This window comes from Pinus tabuliformis, chromosome Q (assembly GCF_031772625.1).
Source record: "Pinus tabuliformis cultivar Carrire ecotype Pingquan chromosome Q, CPIR1, whole genome shotgun sequence".
Taxonomy (NCBI): domain Eukaryota; kingdom Viridiplantae; phylum Streptophyta; class Pinopsida; order Pinales; family Pinaceae; genus Pinus; species Pinus tabuliformis.
In genome coordinates, this window is record NC_142296.1 from 1,205,641,719 (window position 1) to 1,205,650,100 (window position 8,382).

The following is an 8,382-nucleotide window of genomic DNA, read 5'->3' on the forward strand; positions in this document are numbered from 1 at the left end:
AAAATCAAAGGAATGCGATAGGGATCAAGAAAAGTTCCTATAACAACTTTTCTCTTCTAGAAAATGAAATAGAATGCTCAATATGTAACAAATTTGTCCATGAGGAATCTGAATGCAGGAGTAAATTTCGGCAAATACCTCAAAAGGAGAAAACTCCATTAAAACCCAAAATATGGAGAAAGAAAGAGCCATGAAAAAAAATATGTGGTATAGCCTTATATGCAGAAGGACAATAAAACTAGTGGTACATAGACAGTGGATGCTCAAAACACATGACGGGTGACAAAGAAAAATTACACTCATATAATTCTTTAGAAAAGGAAAAGAGTGTCTCATTTTGAAACGACACTCTTGTTGTCATAAAAGGTAAAGGCTTTGTTTTCTTGAAAGAAAAATTTAAAGTTGGGAATGTTATGTATGTTGATGGCTTAAAGCATAACCTATTGAGTGTGAGTCAAATGTGTGATCAAGGAATTGAAGTATTGTTTTGATCAAATGGATGTGTTGTTCATGAGCTTGATACAGGAGAAACCACGATCAAACATAGAAGAACTCCAAACAACCTATACATACTCAAGGGAGGACAACAACGATGCTCTCTAAGCAAAAATGATGAAAACTGGCTATGGCACAAAAGATTGGGGCATCTAATCTTTTCTCAAACAAGAATAGCATGCTTCTAGGATGTTCGTGATCTTCCAGATATCAACATTCCTGAAAATACTATATGAAAATCATGTCAATTCTATAAGCAAACTAGATCTCACTTCATCGAAAAGGAAGGGTTAACTAGTAAGCCTCTTGAACTTGTTCATACTGATTTATGTGGACCATGAAGGAAAAAGTAACCTCGTGGAGAAGAATATTTTATATTATTCGTTGATGATTTTTCCAGAATGTGTTGGATAGGTCTTCTAAAACATAAAGATGAAGCATTTGAAAAGTTCAAAGCCTTCAAATATTTGGTTGAAAATGAATCAGATCATAAAATCAAATGTCTTAGATATGATCAAGGAGGGGAATTTACCTTGGATGAATTCTTTGACTTTTGGGAAAAACGTGGAATAAAAAGGTAGTTCTCCACTGTAAGGACTCCTCAGCAAAATGGAGTGGTAGAAACGATGAATATAACTGTTCAACAAATAGCTCGTGCTATGCTAGATGAATCTATAACTCAAGCAACCTTCTGGGGTGAAGCTACATTCACCGTCGTCACTATCTTCAACCAAGAAAATGTTCAAGTAAACAACACTAAAACTCCACATGAACTTTGGTATGGTAAGACTTCCACTGTAAAATACTTCAAAGTTTTTGGAAGAAAATGTTACATCAAAAGGACTAATGAAAAACTTGGTAAGTTTGAACCCAGAGCAGATGAAGGTATTCTTCTTGGCTACTCATCTTGAAGTAAAGGATATAAATGTTATAATAAAAGACTTGGGAAAATTATTGAAAGCATTGATGTGGTAGTTGATGAAGCATGCAAAAACCCAAAACAGGTAAAAATCGAAGGTTATGGAAATGAAGAAGATGAGAAACATTTTCCCACATCAAATCACATTGATTCTAAAGAAGAAACCAATGAAGCACCAGAAGAGGAGATAACGATGGAAGAAAAGACTCCGTCTAGGTATGTTAAGAAAAATCATCCAAAAACTCAAATTTTAGTGGAAAGAGGGGCAGGTGTGCAGACAAGAAGAACCATTACCGAAGCCTCAAGATATGTAGCATTACTATCTTCCACTAAACCTAAAAATGTAAATAAAGCATGCAAAGCTGAATGTTGGGTCAAGGCCATGAATGAATAACTTTAGAAAATTGAAAAGAATAATACTTGGGAACTAGTTCCTAGACCTCATGATAGGAAATGGACATTCAAAAACAAGTTGAATCAAAATGGAGAAGTTATTAAAAACAAGGCAAGACTTGTTTATAAAGGATATGCTCAACAAGAAGGTATAGATTTTGAAGAAAATGTTGGACCTATTGCTAGATTTGAAGCCATAAGAATGTTTCTTGCCCTTTCTAGTTTTTAGAAATTCAAATTATACCAAATGGATGTAAAATCTTCCTTTCTTAATGGATAATTAGAAGAAGAAGTCTATATTGAACAACCATAATGATTCATACTTGGAAATGATGCAAAAATTGTATGCAAACTTAGAAAAGCCCTCTATGGTCTAAAACAGGCTCCAAGGGTATGGCATTACCATCTTGACGAATATCTCCACCAAAAAGGTTTTTCAAAGGGGTCAGTGGATAGCAATCTATATACAAAGATGGACACTAATAAATTGTTAATAATTGTTGTGTATGTTGATGATATTATTGTTCGTAGCAATGAAGAATCCATGAGTCAGAATTTTGCCTTAGTAATACAGCAAGAATTTGAAATGTCCTTGCTCAGTGAGCTTACCTACTTTCTTGGTCTACAAGTTCAACAAAACAAAGATGGTATTTTTCTCTCGCAAACCAAATATATGAAATACATCCTGAAAAGGTATGGCATGGAAGATTCTAAACCAGTATGTACCCCAATGGTAACAGGATGCAATCTTAGCTCAAATGATGAATCAACAACAGTACATCAACCAACTTACAGATCCATGATTGGCTGTCCACTTTATCTAATAGGTACTCGACTGGAAATCATGCATATAGTGGGAATAGTTGGAAGATTCCAAGCAAATCCTAAGGAAACATACCTTTAGGAAGTCAAAATGATTTTCAAATATCTTCAAGGAACACAAAAATTTGGTTTATGGTATCCTAGAGATACAAATCTTACACTTCATGCATATACAAATGTAGATTGGGCAGGAAGTGTTGATGTCAGAAAAAGAACTATTGGTGGTACATTATATATGGGTTCTAGGTTAGTGTCTTGGTTCAACAAGAAACAAAGTTCAATTGCATTATCTACAGCTGAAGCAGAATACATGGCTGCTCCATCTTGCTGTACACAACTTCTTTGGATGACGCAAATCTTGCAAGTCATTCAGATCACATGTACTCCACCCATCTCCATTCTATGTGATAATACAAGTGCCATAAATATTTCAAATAATCCAGCCATGAACTCTAAGACTAAGAACATACCCATCAAATATCATTTTCTGTGTGAACAAGTGCTTGAAAAAAAGGTGAAATTGGAGTATGTTCCCTCCAAAAAATAGGTTGCTGATATATTCACTAAACTGCTGCCTAGAGAGACATTTCAATATCTCAAACAAAAGCTGGGAGTAGTTGTTGCATCATCCTGCTGTTAAATCCAACCTTCTTTAGAGAAAGGTGGTGATACGTGAGTTTTATGAAGCATAGTCGTGTATATACACTGGCTTCTATGGGTACAATCATGTATATGTTGGTTTGTGGAAAGGTAGTGGGCCAAACTTAGGAGAAAGGGGTTTGATATGGTTCAGTGAATTATCCACTCTATTTGATGAAGGTTATAGTTTGTTGATGACATGTGGAAATATGTTGTCTCTCATAAGTTGTTGATAGCTTGATATATATATGACTGGTGATGATGCCTTGATATCTCTTCGGATATATGAAATGGTTAGATCTAACAGAGAACATATGACACATGTTTAGGGGGAGCATATGCTTCTAATAATACATTGTTGGCACTATCTTAGAAGATCTTGGTGTAGATTTTGTTTCAGGTGGAATAGGTTCAGGGGAGAACATGGTTGCTAGTCTGGATGTTGATTGACAGATGCTGCTGATGATAGTTGTTGATGACTATCATGGTCTTGTTTAAGATATTTATATATGTCATGTATATCTCTTAATGTAACTGTCATGAAAAATACCTAGTTTATAACCCTATTATGCATGGGATGGATGTGTAATGTTTTTTACATGTATAACATTTGGTATATCCCTACTTAGTTTGGAGATGGATATATGTATGAGCCATTGGTGATTGGAAGGTCATTTGTGCTGCATGTAAAGATTCATGTTCTTCTTTTAGAACATCTCTTTGCATACCTTGATCATGCTTATGGGGAGCATGGACTCGATCATGGGAGCTCAATCATCACACTTCATCATATTAGAGAATTCATCATGCACTTAGGGGGAGCATGACCCTTTGCCCTTGATGTCAAAGGGGTAGAGTGACTTGGTGTGGTCGTTGCCATCAAGTCCAAAGGGGGAGATAGTTGGCATTATGACACAAGTGTTGTCCTTGATGGCAACTCTCTCATATGACAGATCACACTACAATAGGTTAACAACTCAGAGTTATAGATCATACTTCATAGAATTAAGAAATAGAGGTATACGTAGGTTCACCATTGGCCAAGACACGTATACACACAGGTCCACTGTATGCAAATCACGTATATGTACACACACACTTCCACAAAAGGAAATGCATGTATACCTTGGAAAAATAAGATTTTGGTCCAAAGTATTTGGTCCATTTTATTTTGATCCATGGTATTGGTCCAAGGTATCAGGTCTGAGGTATTGACCCTAGGTATTTGATCCAAGGTATTCGTCCTAAGTGGTTTTTGTCCATGGTATTGAGAAAGGCCTAAAACTATAAAAGGAGGAGAAGATCATTAGGCTATGGTACTCAAGAATTGAATATCTGATAAAGAGTGAGACCTTGTACGCAGGTTATTGGTTTATGGTGCATTGCTGGATCTGAACCAAGGAGGAACCTTAGCGGTTAATGAAGTATAAGATCTAATTATGGATCAGGATCTTAAGGGGTAAAGTGAACTATCATTATGTGTTTTTTCTAATGAGCATTCTAGATCTGAATACCGACGCATATATTATTTTGTAAATGATATGATCTGGGTATAACTAAAGTCTGGTATAGTTGCAAAATTATGAATTAATATTTGCATATTTATACGCTTGTTGGCTTTGAGGAAAGCGGGTATATACACAAGTTCAACACAAGAAAGTAGTGTATACCTTATAATCTATGTTTTAGTTGCTGTTGTTTGTGGCTAGAATTTTCTGGGTTCTAGGTTGGGTTTTGGTTACTATATTCTGGTGACATCATTCTGAAAGATCAAATTGATGGGTTATCAAAGTGATTGATTGATTGAAGCAGTTATATTTTACGATTGAATGACTATTGTTGATGGATCCAGTATAGAAATTTATGAAACATGGTCCCTAGAAGAAAGGAGAAGGTTGTAGCCTTCTGTAGGCTGGCACCTTCGTACTAGTAAACATATCAGCTAGTACAAGAGCTAAGGGGTTGTAGCTCCCTTCTAGTAGAAGATGGAGAGCAAGAGAAGGTTGTAGCCTTATATAGGTAGAAGCCTACGTATTGGTATAAGGCTGCAATAATACAAAAATTGTAAACAGAATTTTGTTATTATTAAAAGAAGACAGAGACGATTGTAGTAGGTGGTTTTCACCCACATTGGGTTTCCACCTTATATCTTGGTGTTTATGTGTGTTGCTTATTGTGATGCTTTATTCTGCTTTTATTGCATTGTCTAATGAATTTCTTATATACTGATTAAATTTCATTACATGGTAATTTGAGATTTCTACATATACGCTGGTTTCATTAAGTATAGTTTTGTATACATGCTAGTTCATAGAGTTGATGCAACATATATAAATTAGTTTTGAAAATTGAATTATTGACCTGATAATACTAATTCACCCCCCCTCATTATTATTTCCAACAGTTTGTGGATGAAATGTCATACTTCTTTTCAGCTTAGTGTCCATCATTCTCCACAAGTTGGTAAGAAACCCCCCAATAAAGTGAGAGTCTCAATCTGACACAATAGATACGGGAAACCCATAATGTACCCAAACATGCTGAAAGAAAAGAAAAGAAATCTCTTCAGTAGTTACCTACTTTTTACAAGGCATTAAAATACACATTTTACTAACTGATCCACAATGACATACAAATAATTGTGACCTTTCCTACACATAGGTAAACCTCCTGCAAAGTCCATGGACACAATTTCCCATGGTCGACTTAGAATAGGGAGTGGTGTGTAGAGCCCAAGTTTTGTAATAGAGGGTTTTGAAACAAAACACAACACACAACCCTTTACAAAGAGACTCACAATGTTTCTTATATGAGGCCAAAAACAAAACCTCTGCAAATGCAATTAAAGTTTCTCTATTCCAAAATAACTAGACACTAGGGAGGTACAAGCCTCTCTAATTATGTGAAACCTTTCATCACTAGGTATGAACCATCTTCCAAGGTAGTACAATAGATTTCCCTACAGGTAATAATCTTTCATTTGCAATCCACGAGTCAATTCTGTATAGATTTCTTTAAAATCATTATCATTAACATATTTTTCAGCATAACTTTCTAAAGATAAAGAAACAATTTTCAAAACTACATATGTAGAAATACGAGGGTGAGAAATCATATCTTCTAATTTTTTACTCGCACCCTTCTTATATCTTATTACCAAAGGAAACTGTTGGACGAATCCCATCCATCTAAAGTGATGGGCTTGCTGAAGCTTGGTCTGTGACTGAAGATATTGCATGGGATGATGATCCATGTGGATGATGGTCTCCTTTCCAATAAAATAGTGTTTCGACTTTTGTACACTCTAGACTAAGGTGTATAACTCCCTGTCATACATAGGACAATTCACAAAATCTTGGGAGAATGTATTTAATGGTAACATATAGGCTTTGTTTGCTGCATCAATACAACAATGATGGAGTATCCGTTGACATCTATTTCAATCTCGAAAGGCTAATGAAGGTCTGGTAAGGCTAGCATTGGTTCTGTGTTGGTCTTCTCTTTCAGTGTGTCAAAGTATTTATGTTACTTTCCTCTCCACTGAAAGGCCTCTTTCACACTAGCCAAGGTGTGCAAGCGGGCTGCGATAATGGAGAATTTTGCAATGAACCTTCTCCAATACTGTATTGCACCCAGAAAAGTTCAAACCTTTGTAACATTTTTGGGCTCAGGCTAATTCATAATTGCCTCGACTTTAGAGTGATCTATCCTTAATTGTCCATTGCCAATAATGTGGCCTAAACAAATAAGCAATGTATTCCCAAACTCACACTTGAGTAGTTTAAAATATAGTTTCTAATTCTTCATAACATCAAGCACTTTATTTATACGTCACACATCTTCATCTCATGTCCTACTGTACATAATAATATCGTCTAGATATACAAGAACAAAAACATAAAAAAAAAGGCCTAAATAAAGCATTCATTACCCTCATAAGCATGGCTAGAGGATTGAAGAGTCTCAATGGCATCACCATCCATTCGAAGAACCCTTGTCTGGTTTTGAATGTAGTCTTCCAAACATCCTTCTCTACAATTCTAACCTGGTGATAACCACTACACAAATCCAACTTTGTAAAATAAACATCATTTTTCAACGGATCTAACAATTCATCAATGCAAGGGCGAGGGTATTGATTCTTCACCATGATCTTGTTCAAGACCCTGTAATCTACACACATTCTCTTTGTTTGTCCTTCTTGGGAACCAACACGATCAATGAGCCACAAGGAGAAGTAGTTGGTTTGATGACTCCCAGATTTAACAATTCCTGCACCTATTTCTTGATCTCCTCCATATCGACAGAAGTAATCCTCTATATGCCAACATTTGGTAAAGAAGAATCTTATTGTAAATGGATCTCATGTTGTATTTCCCATTTAGGGAGAAATCTACTCAGTTTATGAAACAATCCATCATAATCATAAACAATTTCAAATAATTCTTTGTTATGACTAGGATTACAGCCTTTGGAAGTGTTAACCATCTCGACCCCTTTCGCTTTCTCTATCATGAGCATGCACCCTTTGCTAGAATTAATGAGTCATGTAATCTATCCTGCACTTAGAAAGCTATCATTAAATTTTTTATGATGAGGTATAACTCTATACTCTACCACATCCTTTGTGAGGTGGTATTTGTTTTCAAGCCATAAGAAAATGACCTTTCTGTCATATAGATATGGGCTTCCAAATATGATTCCATGGATGCCCAAAGGCATTACATCTAATTCTACCTCATCAACTAATTTAGAAGCAATAACAAATCTTGTCCTACACTGCTTGGTGACGTGCAATTTGGCTTTATCGCTTACGCAACTAAGCGGGTATGGACTCAGATGAGGCTTAGTTTCAAGGTCTAAAATTTTCACTCAGGACTCTGAGATAAAGTTTACTTAAGGAGCTGAATCAAATAGAGTTTCCACATTTGTACACTTTATGACAACTCTAATGTGGATTAACTCAATTCCCTTCTGCTCATTACTTACAAGATCATTCAAATAACTAGTACTTCTAACTGAATCAGAACTATCATTAATAGAAAGAGTACCTATTGTGCCCACGGTTGTGATCAATCTCTCATCATCAGAATTTGATCCAATGTCTTTCGCTA